General features: G+C 37.9%; 1 pseudogene; it reads right to left on the reverse strand.

Annotated features, from left to right (window-relative positions):
• The window catches only part of LOC131490286 (aldehyde oxidase 4-like), a 66,779-nt pseudogene that overhangs the window by 39,205 nt on the left and 9,111 nt on the right, over window positions 1-18,463 (reverse strand).

Below are 18,463 nucleotides of genomic sequence, written 5' to 3' on the forward strand. Positions count from 1 at the left end.
GCTTCAAAGAAAGATCTGGTATGATTTTAGGGCAGCTAAATAGAGTCAGACAACATGTTGTGCAAGATTCCCATCCCTGACTCCAGTTCAAACTTATTGCTGAAGAAAATGTTCCTTTTCCATGTGCAGTGAAGAAGAAAATTTCTTTGAGAGCTGACTCTAGCATGAGTGTCCAATAACATCGGGGAAAGTAAGGACTAGAGTCTGAGTAAATAAACACTAAAGAACTGGGCTATGTAGCATTCCCATTCAAAATGCTTACTGTAGTGCTGTGTAGTAGAATTCTTCTCTGTTACTCCAAACTGTGGATAAAGTTCCTTCAGACATAGCCTTGAATGAGAACCTTTGAAGGGAGTTAAGGGGGCAAGGTGATGTTGAGAGGAACAGTGTGGTCTAGAAAAAGGGACAGAAGATGCAGAAGGTGAAAATATGTAGTGAATTTTGAGAATCAACAGAAACAGGGCCAGAGACAATTAGGAGAAATGCCCTGCACCAAAGTCTCACTGAACTACCTATCATGTGTGGAATGGGCAGTGGTTCAAACCAATTACTCTTAAATCTCAAATAATAAGGAAACCTCAATAAGCTAGACAACTGGGGGACATCCAAGAATAGACATATGGGATGCACATGCTTAGAAACTGACCTTGGGGCAAAGGTCTAAGAGGAGGAACAGACATAAAAGAGTATTTTGGAAATGTAGGCTCTTGTTTACTATACCTTGGCTAAAACATTTCATAGCCTGTTAGAGCTGGACAGTCCCCTTGGTTGAACTTTAACTTTTTTTTCCCCCAAGAGAGAGCATGTGAGCAGGAGAGAGGGGCAGAGGTTGAAAGAGATTTTTTAAAAAGTTTTATTTATTTGAGAGGGGGGAAGGGGCAGAGAGAGAGAGAGAGAGAGAGAGAGAGAGAGAGAGAGAGAGAATCCCAAGCAGGTTCTGCACTGTGCAGATCCTGACATGGGGCTCCATCTCACAAACCATGAGATCATGACCTGAGCCAAATATAAAGAGTTGGACACTTAACCGACTGAGCTACCCGGGTGCCCTGGAAAGGAAGAATCTGAGTGTGGAGCCTGACAGAGGGCTTGATCCCACAATCCTGGGATCATGACCTGAGTTGAAATCAAGAGTCAGATGCTCAACTGACTGGGCCACCCAGGCACCCTGCCACTTCTCACTTTGGACACACACATAAATGCAGCGTGATGACTCTCATTTTGAGTACATATACCCACTCATACTCATATTGTATAGACTTGTTCAACATTGACTTGGGGTTCCCCTTCAGAGTAATGTTTTCTAAGCAGAACAGAACTATATGACTGTCTATAACTGCGGCTTATTTCATATCACACTAGAGAGCATTCTGCAATATTCTTAATCTGAGCTCTGGGAAGCATCCTCAGATGCTTCAGGAGAGCACAGTAGGTCTTAGTCTTCTTTTGCTGCCCCCAAACAATAAGATGTAAGCCATCATTCAACAGAGCCAGGCCACATTCTGCACCCCTGAAAATAAGATAGGAGAATATAAACTGAAGTTGAACTATAACAAGATGTATGGGCTGCACAGAAACAATCTTTCAAATATATCTTCTCTTTTTATATTAACTTAGAGAAACCAAAGATAAAGATATTTTTGGCAATATGCTTTATTCCCAAATATTAAGTACCAAATTCTTTTTCTCAGTCATATATGCCATACATTTTAGGATATACCAGCGACAGATATCAGAAATTCATTACTTTGTTAATGTGCAATTAGTGTTTTCCTGAATAAATTGATCAAATATAGAAATTTCAGTTCAGATTCTATAAGACTTTTAAAAGATCATTAAGTCTAAGTGGAAAGTGACCTACACATTTGTGTTGCCCATTTGTCCTTCTTATACAGCCATCTTTTCATACTGTTTCCTTAACAAAGCAATAAGAATAGACACCTGTCTGTACCTTGGGTCAGGTTTTTTGCAAGTGTGCTTTCAGGGAATGCTTTGAGCAGGGATGTCATCCAGTTCATGCATTCTCCAGGAGGGTAATACCAGCCCCAAAAGGGTGAAAAAAAAAAGTCTTGCTCTTTTGATGGATAAAGCCCTGATATACATATACTGTACATAAACAGATATATGGCCTACCTACGGTGTTAAAAATTCATGGAGGGATGATTGGGGGAAAATGCCTCTTGCTCCTTAGTGAGGCAATAATGAAAAGATTGAGAAACATTGACATAGTGTTATGGGCTCTACCTCCTCCCCAGTCCCTTCACTCCCACCCCACCCAACCAAGTGCATCCATACCTTACTTCCAACATTCTTCTGTACCAGCCCAGCCTCCCCTTGCTCCATTTCTCCCTATGAGTCAACTGATATGGACATTCCAACAGGTAAAAAAGAAAATGAATGGGCAGGCTGACTTAATATTAGCAGATCAGAGGGGAAAGCAGACAATTTCTCATTTTCTGTTTACTCAATGAGGAAAACCTTATTTTTTTAAAATTTTTTAATGTTTTATTTTATATTTGGGAAAGAGAGAGAGAGACAGAGACAGAGAGTGAGCAGCGGAGGGGCCGAGAGATGGAGACAGAATCTGAAGCAGGCTCCAGGCTCAGAGCTGTTAGCACAGAGCCCAACATGGGGCTCGAACTCATGAGCAGTGAGATCATGACCTGAGCTGAAGTCAGAAGCTTAACCGACTGAGCCACCCAGGTGCCCCAAGGAATACTTTACTTTAAAGTAGAATTTTTACCTCCCATTACTTGTTATCTATTCAAATGCTGAGTTTGGATATGTTTCTCAGATAGCCTTATTTGGTGCATTGTGGGAAGGAGAACTTGACTAAAAGTAAGAAACCCTGGAATCTAGTCCTGACTTGATTGTGTGTTAGCTGTGCAAAGTTGGGGAAGTTACTTCAGTCCTTTGATTGAGAACGGAGATCCCAAGGCTACCACCTGCTATGTCTACCTTCCAGGACTGTCATGAGGATCAAAAGAAACAAGATGTGAAAGCATTTGGTAAACTGTGAAAAGAGTATGAAGAGAAATAAGGTTGTTACAGTTAAATTTTCAAATTTTGTGTCCCAGAATTTTTGTGTGTGTGTGAATGTGTGTCGGTATAGGACGAGCCTTAAGCAAATTTATGACTCTGGCAAGAACTTTTCCTACAGGCCAGCCACTCTCTTAAGTGTCCTTATTCAGTCAGTCTCTCTCTATATGTGGAACAACCTACATCTTCCCACTGTATGGCTCCTATGACAATGCAGTATTCAGTGACATAGCTGAATAATTCAGTTTGAAAAAGCTCATAGAGGACACATAGTAGGGCACATATAGGAGGTCATATATTCTATTAAGTGCTCAAATTAGCCCAGTGCATATAATTATTAATAGCCTACCAACAGCCAATGAAAAAGACGGTACATACCATCATCTGTGCTGTGCCTAAAACAGTTCTGGAAGCCTAAGTAGAGATATGAAAACTGGATGATATTCATCTCTAAATCTAATGCTGGGTCCCTAAGGAGAAAAGCATGTAAAGCAATTAGAAAAGGAAGTCAATGGGGGCTAACAGATATTGTTTATGGATAATCCAGAGTGAAAATTGTGACACAAATGACACATTTGCAAAAGAAAACAACGAAGGATTCTAAAGGACAGAGGTATGTATTAATTAAAGTGAACTGCATTGCATTTATGAAGAGTTTAAAAAGAGAGACAGAAGTCTGGATTACCTAATCTAGACTAAGGAACTTGCTTAAAAACCACCCACCCACTGCAGTGTTCCCCATGATAAAGAGTACATCAGGGATATTGGCTTTCAGCTCTAGAAGCTCACTGAGGTTCACAGGAATGATCCAGGTAGTCCTCTCCCCTTGGAATGTCAGTCTTGTCTTATTTGGATCTTCTGCCATTCTCTGCAGAGAAACAAAGCCAACAGGTTTTCAAGTAAGGCTGCTGAACTACATGCCATGAGTATATCTACTGCTCTGGTTGCCCAAAAGGCCTGATGGTCATTTTAGCTTTCTGGGTTGACCTAACTTGTAGTGATCAGGAAAGGGTGTCCTTGTGTGAAACTACCTAGATTGCTAATATCCATGTGGGCACCATTGAATAAACATCATTAGGAGTACCTGGGTGGCTCAGTGGGTTAAGCATCCAGCATCTGACTCTTGATTTCAGCTCAAGTCATGATCTCATGGTTCATGAGTTCAAGCCTCATGTCAGGCTCTGCACTGACAGCACAGAGCCTGCCTGGGATTCTCTCTCTCCCTCTCTCTGTCTCTCCCCTGCTGGTGCACATGCTTGCACATGCTCTCTCTCTCTCTCTCTCAAAATAAATAAATAAACTTTAAAGCAAACGAACAAAACATCATAATAGGTATCTATCATCAACAACTATAGAGTGGAACAAACTCTACCTATATTGTGAAATGAGTTTCTGAAGAGGAGGCAAAATGTCATAGTCTGATTAAAGGGTCAGGCTTCTTGTTCTAGTTCTGCCCTAACAGTAAGTCAAAGGGGCCTCATCTTTGGGGATTAGGCATTTTGGTATGACAAAAATTGCTTATAGGCAAAATTATCCTTGAAAGAATCTCTTAAGTCATTCACTAGTTATAGTATAAATTTTTTTTTACAACTCTCTCATATATACATACATATTTACATTGTGTGTGTGTATACTCTTTAAATAGTGAGTCCAAATTCTCACACTCTGAGGGGGAAGTGGGGACTGTGACACTTTAGGAAGCCAGTAGAATCATATCCCTTACCTCATGCTCTCTTCTGAGTATAGTCATGGAATGGAGTGATTAGTTAACCACGCTATTTATATTATTCTTTCTCTCTATTTCTCCCCACTGAGTTGAAATCTCAGAGGCTAATAGTAAGAATAATGTAATTCCATTGTAAGTATAATTTTACAAAATATTTTTAACATATCTCACGGTGTAGCTGTGTGACCTTGAGTAAGTTACTAGACTTTCTGAGCTCAGGATCTTCAAATTAAGGGGTGAACCAAAGCATCTTGGAGGTCCTGGCAGCACCACGCTTAAAACTATTTATGGTGGAGCTGAACAAATTTGTAACAATGGGTTATCACATTGGACACACTTCCAACTTTAATGTCTGAAACTCAGTCATTCCATAGCGTAATGCAAAAAGGCTTATACCATGTCATGTTATGGGACAACAAAAGTAAAGCATCTTACTATTAGTTCAGGAGGGGATCTAGGATCCTGGAATAGAGCCAAGGGATGGAATTCATCTTCATTATACAGTTTGGTACACACCTCAACAAAACAAAACCAGATACAAATTGAACTTCAGAGTTACTGAAAGATGAACATGAATTTATAAGTAGGAGATTTCAGAGTCAGGGCCATACCTCTGACACAAAATGGAGGTGCCAGAGCCATAGGGTGGCCCTGACTAGAATTCTTCCCTCCCTCAGAGGGCTGTAATGGTTTCATGGGTAGGTTTACTGCCTCTGGGATCCCTCTTTTGGCATCAGGAACTAGGTTTTAAGCTTCTACGCTGGGTCTCAGGTATTATTAACAGATATTTATTTGCCATGAGCATGAAGATGCACCACTGTTTACACCTCTTGTAGTACTTGTTGTGGGGGGGGGGTGATGGTAAAGCCAGATCGAGGCACAAAAAGTTGTAATGCTTCTGAAGGAAAATGCTTCTGTGGTGATTAGCCTCATGACAATTGTGGGCCTGCTAACTTTTGAAGCTTTTTAAGACTCTTTACTCCTTGAATTCACTCTTTTACATTACAGAACAGAAAATGAATGCATTTGGATTTATGTGGCTATTTTTCAGTCAATCCCAACTGAAGTGGAACACCAGATACTTACTTTTTCTTGTCTATTCACAAAAGATCTGTCTTCTTTTCATTTATTTATTAAAATTTTTTTTAATATTTTTATTTATTTTTGAGATAGAGACAGAGCATGAGCAGGGGAGGGGCAGAGAGAGAAAGGGAGACACAGAATCTGAAGCAGGCTCCAGGCTCTGGCTGTCAGCACAGAGCCTGATGCAGGGCCCAAACTCATGGACTGTGAGATCATGACCTGAGCTGAAGTCTGATGCTTAACCGACTGAGCCACCCAGGCACCCCTTCATTTATTTATTTAAATTCAAGTTAGTTAACATATATATATTATTGGCTTCAAGAGTAGAACCCAGTGATTCATCACTTAATATAACATCCAGTGGTCTTCCCAATGAGTGCCCTCCTTAATGCCCATCACCCATTTAGCCCAGCCCTGTATCCAATATCCCTACAGCAACCCTCAGTGTGTTCTTGTATTTAAGAGTCTCTTATGGTTTGCCTCCCTTTCTGTTTTTATCTTATTCTTCCTTCCCTTCCCCTATGTTCAGCTGCTGTTTTTTCTTAAATTCCACAATAAGTGAAATCGTATGTTATCTTTCTCTGACTGACTTATTTCACTTAGCATAATATACTCTAGTTCCATCCATATTGTTGCAAATGGCAAGGTTTCATTCATTTTGATCGCTGAGTAGTATTTCATTGCATACACACACACACACACACACACACACACACACACACACACACACACACACACCACATCTTCTTTATTCATTCATCAGTTGATGGACATTGGGCTTTTTTCCATAATTTGGCTACTGTTGATAGAGCTGCTATAAACACGGGGGTGCATGTACCCCTTCAAATCAGCATTTTTGTAACCTTTGGATAAATACCTTATAGTGGAATTGCTGGGTCATTAGTTCTATTTTTTAATTTTTTGAGGAACCTCTATACTGTTTTCCAGAGTGGCCGCACCAGTTTACATTGCCAACTGTACTGTTTCCTGAGTTGTTAATTTTAGCCATCCTGACAGGTGTGATATGGTATCTCATTGTGGTTTTGATTTATATTTCTCTGATGTTGAGTGATGTTGAGCATCTTTTCATGTGTCTGTTAGCAATGTGGATGTCTTCTTTGGAAAAATGCTTGTTTATGTCTTTTGCCCATTTCTTCACTGTATTATTTGTGGTTTTTGGGTGTTGAGTTTGATAAGTTCATTATAGATTTTGGATACTAACCCTTCAAAAAGATCTCTCTTCTTGATCCACGCAACACTTTCCTGATCCTTTCATTCCACAAACAGTTGATTCCTTAGGAAGTAATGCAAGAATTTAAAACAAATTCATTGGTCAATTCATAAAACACCAACCTAGTACTCACAGTCCCCAAGGGCAGGGGGACTGTGGAAGGAGCTATGGAAGAAGTAACAGAGCAGGTCCTTGCCTTCAAGGGCTCTGTAATGGGATGGAGCAGAGAACAAGGTATTCCATCACTGAACAATTAGAGAAAATTACAGGGAATGTGCAACCATGCTATAAATAGGGTCTTGTTAATGTGTCATCCAAATCCCAGGGGATCATGAAGGAGGTCAGAGGAGGGTGGGGTCAGCCAGCTAAGGCTTCCACTCAGAGTGAGGTAAATGGAGTAGTTAACAAAGTGATAATTTAAAAAAAAAACAAAAACAAAAAAAAGATGGCTATTATAAAGAGTGATACAGCATGTATCTTTAATGAAGTCCTGAGAAGGCAAACTGCATTTAAGACTTTCTATACACAAATAAAAATAAACTGAAAATCTGAGTTTATTTGGGTATTGTTGAAGATATTCTGAATTATTGGCATGATTCAAGTCCCAAACCATTTTACCTTAATTTTCAGGACATTTCATGCAGAACAAAAGTAGTGTTTTTGGCCTGAATTCACCGGTCACTTACTTCAATTGTGACTTAATCTTTTCATTCCTGTTTGTCCTATTCATGTGTAGGCACAACCGAAGGGTCTGGGTGGTTTGGAGACCTATGGTTTGACTTCATCTATGGAGTCAAGGAGACCTCGGTTCTAGTTCCTGCTTTAACAGGTACTAACTAGGTTGAGTTTGTTAAATTAGGAAAATAAAACCCATCTCAAACATTTAAATCAAACAGGTTTGTTTGATTTAAATATGCAAAAGGTATGCACAGTATCTGACACACAGGAAGTGCTACAGAGGTGGTGGCTGATATTTTTACCTATAAGGTAATTTTCTACAGACTTAAGGAGGGATTTGGATTTTCTGACAATGCTGTGCATGATAAAGGAACAAATGACAAATGGCTAAATGTGGGGATCCAAGTGAATGAGATAATAATATCTATTTTTGTATAGGTAGGCTTTGTCTCCAGGAAAACAATCATGTAGTATTAGGTTAAATGATATGAAGTTGCTATTTTTGTGGGCCAAAATGGTGCAATACTGGTCATGCATATGGTTCAACATAATAGTATCTTGCCCAGGATTCCAAATGGCTGTAGTTTCTAAAGCTTTTCAGATCTTCATTACTGGCCTAAAAGCAGATTTTTTTCCAAAGACTTTTTGGTATGTGGAATTAATTTGTGTTCTTTGAATTATTTTTGGTCAACCAAAATTATATAAAATTAATTTTTCCATAAAAAATGGGAAAACACCTTAATGGAAACCTTGTTGATATTTAACATTCTGAAAACTTAATATATCTCAAAACTATACCCTCCCCCACCCATACCACACACTAAATCACCTTTTCCAATTCCCTTCATCTTATCTTGTTTCTTAATCTCTTAATTTTGAGGGTGACTTGGATTTCTTCCTCACTATATCCTTTATTGTCTGGAGGTTATGATTCTGGCAATCCCATTCCTGAAAGTCATCTTTCTGGGTCCATATCTTCCCAACTGGTCTAGGTCCTCATTCCTTCACATATGGGAGATTGCACTAGTCCATGCCCTCATCCTCACCATGTCTTTCCAGGCTTATCCTTCTTACTGGCAGGTGCCAAGAATTTTCCCTTTGAAATACTATTCCCGTATTACTCCTAGACAATGACTATATATTGGTTATCAGCTTTAGTCGTAAATTCATCAGCCAAGAATGATATATTTTTATTCTCTAATGCTTCAGCCACAACAATTTATTAGCTGAATCTTGGACATTTTTCTTTTTCCTACTTCCATGCATTTTCTTACATGGAATTTTCTACTGGTCCCTCTTCACCCATTCATTCCTATCATTTCTTTTAAGACCTAGCTCAAAACTCCCCTTCTCCAATGTTTCCTTTGTGTCTCCCCTTCCTACTCATTAATTTTCTTTAGTCCATGTTCCTTCAAAACTGATATACATGGTATAGGGGATATATTGAACTTTTAATATTTTGCTTTTCAATTATTCTTTTATTATTTCTTAGTCTATATTTTATTTTCTTTCTTGAATAGAGTTTGCGTTTCTTGAAGTCATGGACCATGTACTTTACTTCTTAAGAAAGTGCCAATTTAGGGCTATAAACAGGATAGATGTTAAAGGTTTATTTAAAAAATACCAACAGTGGCATTCAACAACTTTCACTGGTTAGAAAGGTCAAGATAAGGGTATTTTAGAAATAATTGAATGCAATAGATGATTTTATGCAAGCATTCATCCATGTACTTAATCAACTGAAATAAATTTTTAAAATTTAACTTACCACACAGAAAGTTTTTCTACTTTCTACAATTGGGTGGTATCTAGTACAGTGGCACAAATGACCTGATAAAGAAGAGATCAATTTTAAGGAATGATAAAAAAAAAATTACTTATTTGTGCTTCATTTTTTTTCAATGAGATAGCTTTATGAGTAATTGGATTCTTGTTTCCCAAATCAGTCAAATGGCTCTTCGGAACACAGATATTCATCACAAAAACTCTTGTGATTACATATTCTTCCTGAAATATCACAAAGCTCTCCATAATTTTTACAACCAACTCTTCCTGCCTTATATCCCACCCATGCCCAAATTCATGTAAACTGCAACCCCATAACATCTCATATGTGGCCCTTTGTTAAGCTTTTCTTACATAGACTTTTCTCTCTCACATGTTTTCTTAGGGAAAATATGTCCATTTGTCAGGGCCCCTGCCCCCTTTTCCATGGGGTCTGCTCTAACACCCTAGCCAGAACTGTACCACTCACTGTCTGGATCCTTCTGCAGGCCTATCACCAACTATGCTAGAGTAGGGTCATTTAGGTATATGCTTCACCTCCCTCATTAGATCTTAAGTTCCTGAAGAAGGCAAGGAGTGTTTTAGATGTTCACCAACCCTTCCTGTACAGCACAGTGTTCAATAAGTATTGACTGTTGATCAGTCAACACTTCCAAAGTATGATGGACAAGGTAAGGAAATCATTATATTTTTATGAAGTATATTCAAAATTTGCAGCTAGTATAAATGATATTTATGTAGTGATTTTAATAACATGAAAAAATTCTTATGTTATAGTGTTAAAATTGTATATAGAATATAAAATCATATATACAGTAGCCACAGTATTGGCTAAAATAAGAAAACAAAAACTATGCATAGAAAAGACTGAAAGGGAACAGAAGTATCTGATTGTGGTTGTTTCTTAGGGACAGAAATATGAATGAATTTTATTTCCCTGTGTTTTAATTTTGTTTTGCATTTTTCATATAAGAACATGCTAGTTTTGTACTAAAAATAAATTGAAAATTATCATGTTCAAATACAGTTTAAAAATTTCAGAAGCAATATAAATGTGTGGATTGGATAAGTTTAAACATCCAGAAGGGTAAAAGCTTGCTGCCAGTGGGTCATGGGGAAACTTGGTTAACAGGTATACTCTTTTTTTTTTTTTTTTTTTTTAAGAACAAGAATAATTTAGGAAGAAACTGCACGATCAAGAATGGATTCAGACTCCATAATCTATCTTTCCTTTTGCTAAGAAGAATGTAGAAGTATGTAAATTAAGAATCTCTCTTTGGAGTAGAGGAAAGGAGCTGAAATGTCTAAAACATAACTACATGGCATGAAATACAAGTATTTAAGAGGCAAAGGACAACTTCTCTCTGATAAACTATAAGCAAACATTAAAGGCTAGAGAGAACTAGTATGAGACTTTTTGTTTTGTTTTTGTTCTTGGCCACATAATCAGTGACAAGTCTACAAGCACTAGGAAAGGCCCACCACAGGAATGCTAATAGTACCCACTGCAGAAATTCTTCTGATTCTAAGAGGAAAAAGGATGGAAATTACAAAAAAATGTTTTTCCTTGGTCTTGAAGAGAAAGACAAAATTAAATGAAGTGGTGATTTATATCAGTTGACCATTTTAGAAGGTATATGTGATACCTAACTGCATTTCTTTGAATTTTATGTTATTGTTTTCCTTAAAATATAAACATGAAGGTTATCAGTGTGGCTAGCATTTATAATTCTAGAAAGAGCTCAAATAAATGGATTGTGAACCAAAATATAATCTGCAAATTATCCACACTCAGCATAAGGTTATCTACTTCATCAATTTGGCCAAATTTTACAATGCCACCTCCTGATGGTTGTTATGTGAATTACAGACACAGAATCTGAGAACAAATAATCCGTCTCTCTAAGACTGTCTGTGCATATTAAAAAAAAAAAGACAAATCACAAGATCTCTGCTTTTAAAAGCTCTCAATTCCTCATTAGTGTGGATTATTTCATTGGACAAAGATTATCCATTCAGGTTGGGTTAACATAACTGCAACCATAAGCCAGAGTTTTAATAGTACTTCATAAGAAACTAAAAATTTTTGAGTGAAGAAGTTGTTGAGAAACAAGGGAAAATATTAGAGAATTTTTATATACCAGTTACCATAACATTTAAGTTGCATTTTTACTTTGTTTTAGTCTACATCTTTCATCATAAAACTGAATTTCTGTCTAGGTCTGTTTACTGAAAGGGAAAAGAGCTTTCTTACAATATTTAGAGGTTTGCTTTCACAGCTTTCTTCTAAGAACTGGGGACCAGTTATCTTGGAAGTGATAAGTTTGTTAAAGAAAACTACATTTGTTAACATGTTCTTTTTGTGTGCATGTAGAAAATTGTGTTTGTTCATAAATTAGATAGTTATTTCATTTAGGGAGACAGAATTGCTTCAAATGTTTTTAAATAAACATTTTTCAAATAGCATAACCCCTAGATGAAAGTCAAATACTTCACCAGTAGCCCAACTGAAAGAGCAGCTATTGTTCTGTTTTAGAGAGAAATATGGCTGTGTTGGATTTATTGCTAGATGGCAAGTTGTTTCAGTTGTGGCATATAACCTGGCTGTAAATGTGATGGTAAAAGTTTAGCAATTGAATCTCTGGGGAAAAAGCTCTAACTTATAGCTTCTATTAATTTTAGGAGTAAAAATACTTTCACCATGGCTGATATGCTTCCAATGTGATGTCACTGAATGTGGATCTGGGAAGAGATGCACATAGCATACCACTATGTGGTATTTCTACCATGTAGATAAATAAACATACATAGCCTCAAGAGCATAGATAATAGTAAAATCATTAGAAAATTATGAATGTTGATACTTATTAGCTTTTTAAAAGAATATTATTTATGTAAAGTCTGTTTAATTTTTAATAATGGCTGTGTTTAAAGACTGGCTCACAAAATCCCTCAAAATTGAATATTTGGTTCTCACAAGCCAATACAGACCTGTCCAGGGCACTACTGAACAAATCTAGCATCTGTACTATCAAGGTTTGAGAGAAAGAAATCTGATAAGCTGCAGCATTAGTTCCATAACTGTTAAGGTGATGATCCAAGTGTGGGGTAAGATCTGAATAAGACCAAAAAGTTTATGGCTGAAAGACATACACTATCACCAATGCCCATCAATGGTAACACATTGTCCGGTAACACATTGTCTTAGCCTTCATGTTCCAAACACAATCTTCTAACAGAAGGAATTTCAAGGGAAACTATGGCTATTCATAATTTTCTTTCCACACACTGCTTTCAAAGCTTAACCTCTGTAGAAGTTCTTATTCAGTATATAAAAATAACATTTTGTTTCTTTAAAAAGTCCTCTAAACTCTAGTGAATGCTTTGTTATTTTTGTTGTGTTTTATTGTAGTATGGTGTCAGTTACTTAAGAAACATTTGGGAAGTATTTATACACATAACTTGCCTCTTATTCAGGGTTCACTAATTTCAAAATGTGGTGGACAACTAATTTCTGTTATAAACTTCTGCTTTCTTATTTCACTTTCTTTTCTTGTCAGACTGGACTGTTCTTGTTTTAATTTAGGGAAAGGATGGGGTTGAGAAGTTAAGATATATTAAAATCAATGAAGGAATCTTGGTTGATATACCAATCTCTAAAAAGACCCTTTGCTATGAAGCACTGAATCTGACAAAATGAAAGTTTAGAAGCACAAAAGATTTCAAAGTTGGTGACCTAATTGGAGTACAGTAGACTACGTATTGTTGGATCCCGTTGGCTAGTATCTTGTTGAAGATTTTTTCATCCATGTTCATCAGGGAAATTATTCACCACAACCAAGTGGGATTTAAATCCTGGGATGCAGGGTGGGTTCAATATCTGTAAAAAAAAAATCAATGTGACACATCACATCAATAAAAGACAGGACGAGAACCACATGATCCTCTCAATAGATGTAGAGAAAGAATTTGACAAAATATAGCATCCCTTCTTGATAAAAACCCTCAAGAAAGTGGGGATAGAAGGATCATACCTCAAGATCATAAAAACCATATATGAAAGACCAAATGCTAATATCATCCTCAATGGGAAAAAACTGAGAGCTTTCTCCCTAAGGTCAGGAACACGACAGGGATGTCCACTCTCACCACTGTTATTTAACATAGTATTGGAAGTCTTAGCCTCAGCAATCAGAAAACATAAAGGAATAAAAAGCATCCAAACTGGCCAGGAGGAAGACCAACTTTCACTCTTTGAAGATGACATGATACTCTATATTGAAAACATAAGAGATTTCACCAAAAAAACTGCTAGAACTGATCCATGAATTCAGCAAAGTGGCAGGATATAAAATCAATGCACAGAAATCAGTTGTATTCCTATACACCAATAATGAAGCAACAGAAAGAGAAATAAATCCCATTTATAATTGTACCAAAAACCATAAAATACCTAGGAATAATCCTAACCAAAGAGGTGAAAAATTGATACACTGAAAACTATAGAAAGCTTATGAAAGAAATTGAAGACACAAAAAAATGGAAAAATATTCCATGCTCCTAGATTGGAAGAACAAATATTGTTAAAATGTCGATACTACCCAAAGAAATCTACATATTCAGAGAAATCCCTATCAAAATTACACCAGCATTCTTCACAGGGCTAGAACAAACAATCCTAAAATTTCTATGGAACCAGAAAAGACCCCAAATAGCCAAACGAAACTTGAAAACGAAAACTGAAGCTGGGGACATCACAATCCCAGATGTTAAGCTGTATTAGAAAGCTGTAATCATCAAGACAGAATGGGACTGGCACAAGAAGAGACACTCAGATCAATGTAACAGAATAGAGAAATGGATCTACAAATGTATGGCCAATTAATCTTTGACAAAGCAGGAAAGAATATCCAATGGAATGGAATAAAGACAGTTTCTTCAACAAATGGTGCTGGGAAAACTGGATAGTGACATGCAGAAAAATGAACCTGGACCACTTTCTTACACCACACACAAAAACAAACTCAAAATGGATGAAAGGCCTAAATATAAGACAGGAAGACATCAAAATCCTAGAGAAGGAAGCAGGCAAAAACCTCTTTGACCTCGGCTGCAGCAACTTCTTACTCAACCCGTCTTCAGAGGCAAGGGAGAAAAAAGCAAAAATGAACTATTGGGACCTCATCAAAATAAAAACCTTCTGTACAGCAAAGAAAACAATCAGCAAAACTAAAAGGCAACTGACAGAATGGGAGAAGATATTTGCAAATGACATATCAGATAAAGAGTTAGTATCCAAAATCTATACAGAACTTATCAAACTCAAGACCCAAAAAACAAATAATCCAGTGAAGAAACGGGCAAAAGACATGAATAGACACTTCTCCAAAGAAGACATCCAGATGGCCAACCGACACATGAAAAAATGCTCAACATCACTCATCATCAGGGAAATACAAATCAAAAGTACAATGAGATACCACCTCACACCAGTCAGAATGGCTAACATTAACAACTCAGGCAACAAGAGATGTTGGCAAGGATCCGGAGAAAGAAGATCTCTTTTGCACTGCTGGTGGGAATACAAACTGGTGCAGCTACTCTGGAAAATAGTATGGAGGTGCCTCAAAAAATTAAAAATAGAACTACCAGCTATGACCCAGCAATTGCACTATTAGATATCTATCCAAGGGATACAGGTGTGCTGTTTCGAAGCACCACATGCATCCCAATGTTTATAGCAGTGCTATTGACAATAGCCAAAATATGGAAGGAGCTCAAATATCCATCGATGGATGAATGGATAAAGAAGATGTGGTATATACATACAATGGAGTATTACTCAGGAATAAAAAAAAAATGAAATCTTGCCATTTGCAGCTATGTGGATGGAAGTAGAGGATATTATGCGAAGTGAAATTAGTCAGTCAGAGAAAGTCAAATATCATATGACTTCACTCATATGAGGACTTTAAGATATGAAACAGGTGAACATAAGGGAAGGGAAGCAAAAATAATATAAAAACAGGGAGGGGGAAAAACATAAGAGACTCTTAAATATAGAGAACAAACAGAAGGTTGTTGGATGGGTTGTGGGAAGGGGGAATGGGCTAAATGGATAAGGGGCATTAAGGAATCTACTCCTGAAATCATTGTTGCACTATATACTAACTAGGATGTAAACTTAAAAAATAATAATAAAATTAATTAATTAATTAAAAAAAATCTGACTTGGAGTACAGTAGACTACATGGGATGCTTATACTAACATCTGTACCCAGTCACATTACGCTCTTACCTGTATGGGATGAAACCTGGTTTTGGTGTTTCCTATGCCTTCTACTGTGGTGACAGCAGCCCCATACAGAGAGCAGATGGGCACCAGGCACGCTGTAACTGGATAGTGGCTGTGATAGCATTTTGTAAAGAAAACACATTGGAATCATAGGGAGTGACTAACATAATTCAGGGAGTCTAGGAAAGTCATGGGACTATATTTCTCTGAGAATACAGAGAACACTAGATAACAAAACAAAACAAAACAAAACAAAGTGTAAGTTCCTATAAATGTCCAGGAAAGAACTTACATATGGCTGGCATCAAATGGTAGAGAAAAATGGAGAAAGAAAAATGAAGAGTTTTGTATAAGACCTCCAAGAGATCTCTCCCCCCACCCCATTCTAGGGAGAAGAAATCTTTTACTTTTAAGATTATATATTGTGGATTATATGTTGTGGATTATAAATAAACCACAATAGGGTAGTTTAATCCATTTGGTTTTCAACTATGCAAAGCTTTTAAATATACAGATACTTTGGTTGCATGTTAGCCCAATTAAATCAGAATCTGTGGGTGGGATCACTTCATTGCTTTTTAAGGCTCGTCAGCTGATTTCAACATACGGCCATATGTGGAAGCCACAAGTTTATGCCCTTATCTTGACCACCTCTCCTACAGTAGAGTCTGTATTAATGACAAAGTGGATGTGGTTAGCACAAGATTCTCATCTCACTGGTTGGAAATGGGGTCCAGACCTCAGTCCAATTTAGCTTTTTATTCCCACTCAGGCTAAGTGGGAATGGGAAATTGTCTTTAAGTCATGGGAAATTGTCTCTCTCCCATGGAATGCTTCCTCTATTCTCCCACCCAGGAAGACAGTAAGCATGCAGTTCTTCTGGAAGAAAAGACAGAGTGCTGTTCTTGGCTCCACCAGCCCTTTGAATGATCAAAGGTGTTTGGAAACCAGCCAGCTGGCTGGTTGGGGACCCTGGGAGAGTGCATGATGTACAGGGCAAGAGTGTGCAGCAGATAAATTTTTGTTTTTTTTATGTCCTCCAAGTCCCCCTCCCCCATTAAGTTTACTTCTTCTTAATCTTATCCCCCTCTCCCTTCTCTCTCAACTGCTCTTCCAGTGTTCATTGCTCTCCTCAGCCTTATCCTCATGCCTCATCTGGAAAATAGAGGCATGAGCCCCCTCCACTCCCAGCCCACTGCTTCTTACCCAGAGTTTCAGTCATTGTCCTGTGTTCTTGGCCAGGAGGGCAAGAGTCCTTCCTCCTCTTCCCCTGTGCTCTGGCTCCCATCTATTCTTCTCTCTCCATGGACCTGGTTCATCACCAACAGTTCTCCTAACCTCTTCCTTTCTAGAGTCTCATTTCCCTAAATTCCCTTGGATTTAAAAGTAAATTCAAGTGTTTGCTCTGCTACACAAAACAAAACAAACAAAACAAAACCCAGTGTCTCTCTCCAGCTACTGGTCCATCTTTCTTTCCCTTCTTAGTCAAGTTTCTTCAGGAATTGTCCACAACTTCCTGGCTTTCCAGCCATTCCTGTGCCATCTGTATCTCATCTTTCAGCCCCATCTCTCTGCTGCCCTTGGTCCGGGAGCAATCTAATGGCACTGGGCCACTCCCTGGTATCTCATACTATTGATCGCTTCTGTCTTCTTGGAACTTTCTCCACTTGATGTTCCTCCTTCAACTCTGATTACTCCCTCTTGGTCTTCTTTGTGGGGGTGTCTTTCTTTGTGCATATCCCAGTCTGTGGTTCTACGGTGTCCTGTACCTATAAGCATAGTATAAGCTCTCATAGTATGCCATGTTCCAGATGGCCTGGGTCTGAAAACCTGCCTTCACCACCAGCTGGCCCATATGATCTTGAGCCAGTTAACTTTCTTTGCCTTGATTTCTTTTTTTTTCAATGTGAGTGATAGTAATGCCTATCTCAAAGATGTTCTTCAGACTAAATATGATAATATATGTAACCTACTTTGAATGGTGCCCGGCATACAGTAAGCATTAGAAAAATGATAGCTATTTTTATTATCATTTTTAATATTTATACTGACAGCTTCCAGTAAGTTATAGCTCCAGATGAGACCTCTTCTCTGAATGACAGAACTCTTTATCTAGATGCCTGTGGACAATCCCTCTTAGGTATCCTGTAATTACCCCAATATGATGTGTTCAAAGCTAAACTTACTACTTTCCCTTCCTCTGCTCCCCCTCTCCCGTGTTCCCTAATTTGTGAACAGTACCACCCAGTGACTTAAGACAAAAACTTGCAATCACACCAGACAACTCCTGCTTCAGAACCACTTTCAATTATAGTGAGCAAATTTACATTTTAGGCCAAGGTAATCTGAGACCTCATTCAGCCCTTCTAGGCAAATAACTCCTCTTAGTATATGTCAAAGACCTAAATCTTCTACCAGGACAATGTATCACTTCTTTGTGTTTAAGCCATTCTTAACTGACCCCCACTCTGAAATCTCTTGCTTAAAAGCAAAGAAGTATTTGTATAGAAATAGATAGCATGGCCCTGAGAGACTGACACACAGGACAGATATACTCTGATGGGAACAAGGTAATGGGAAAGATTTGGAGCTTAGGAAGTTGCAGGGTGAGCAGGCCTGGAGGTGGAAG

The sequence above is a fragment of the Neofelis nebulosa genome, chromosome 2, assembly GCF_028018385.1.
Source record: "Neofelis nebulosa isolate mNeoNeb1 chromosome 2, mNeoNeb1.pri, whole genome shotgun sequence".
Classification (NCBI taxonomy): domain Eukaryota; kingdom Metazoa; phylum Chordata; class Mammalia; order Carnivora; family Felidae; genus Neofelis; species Neofelis nebulosa.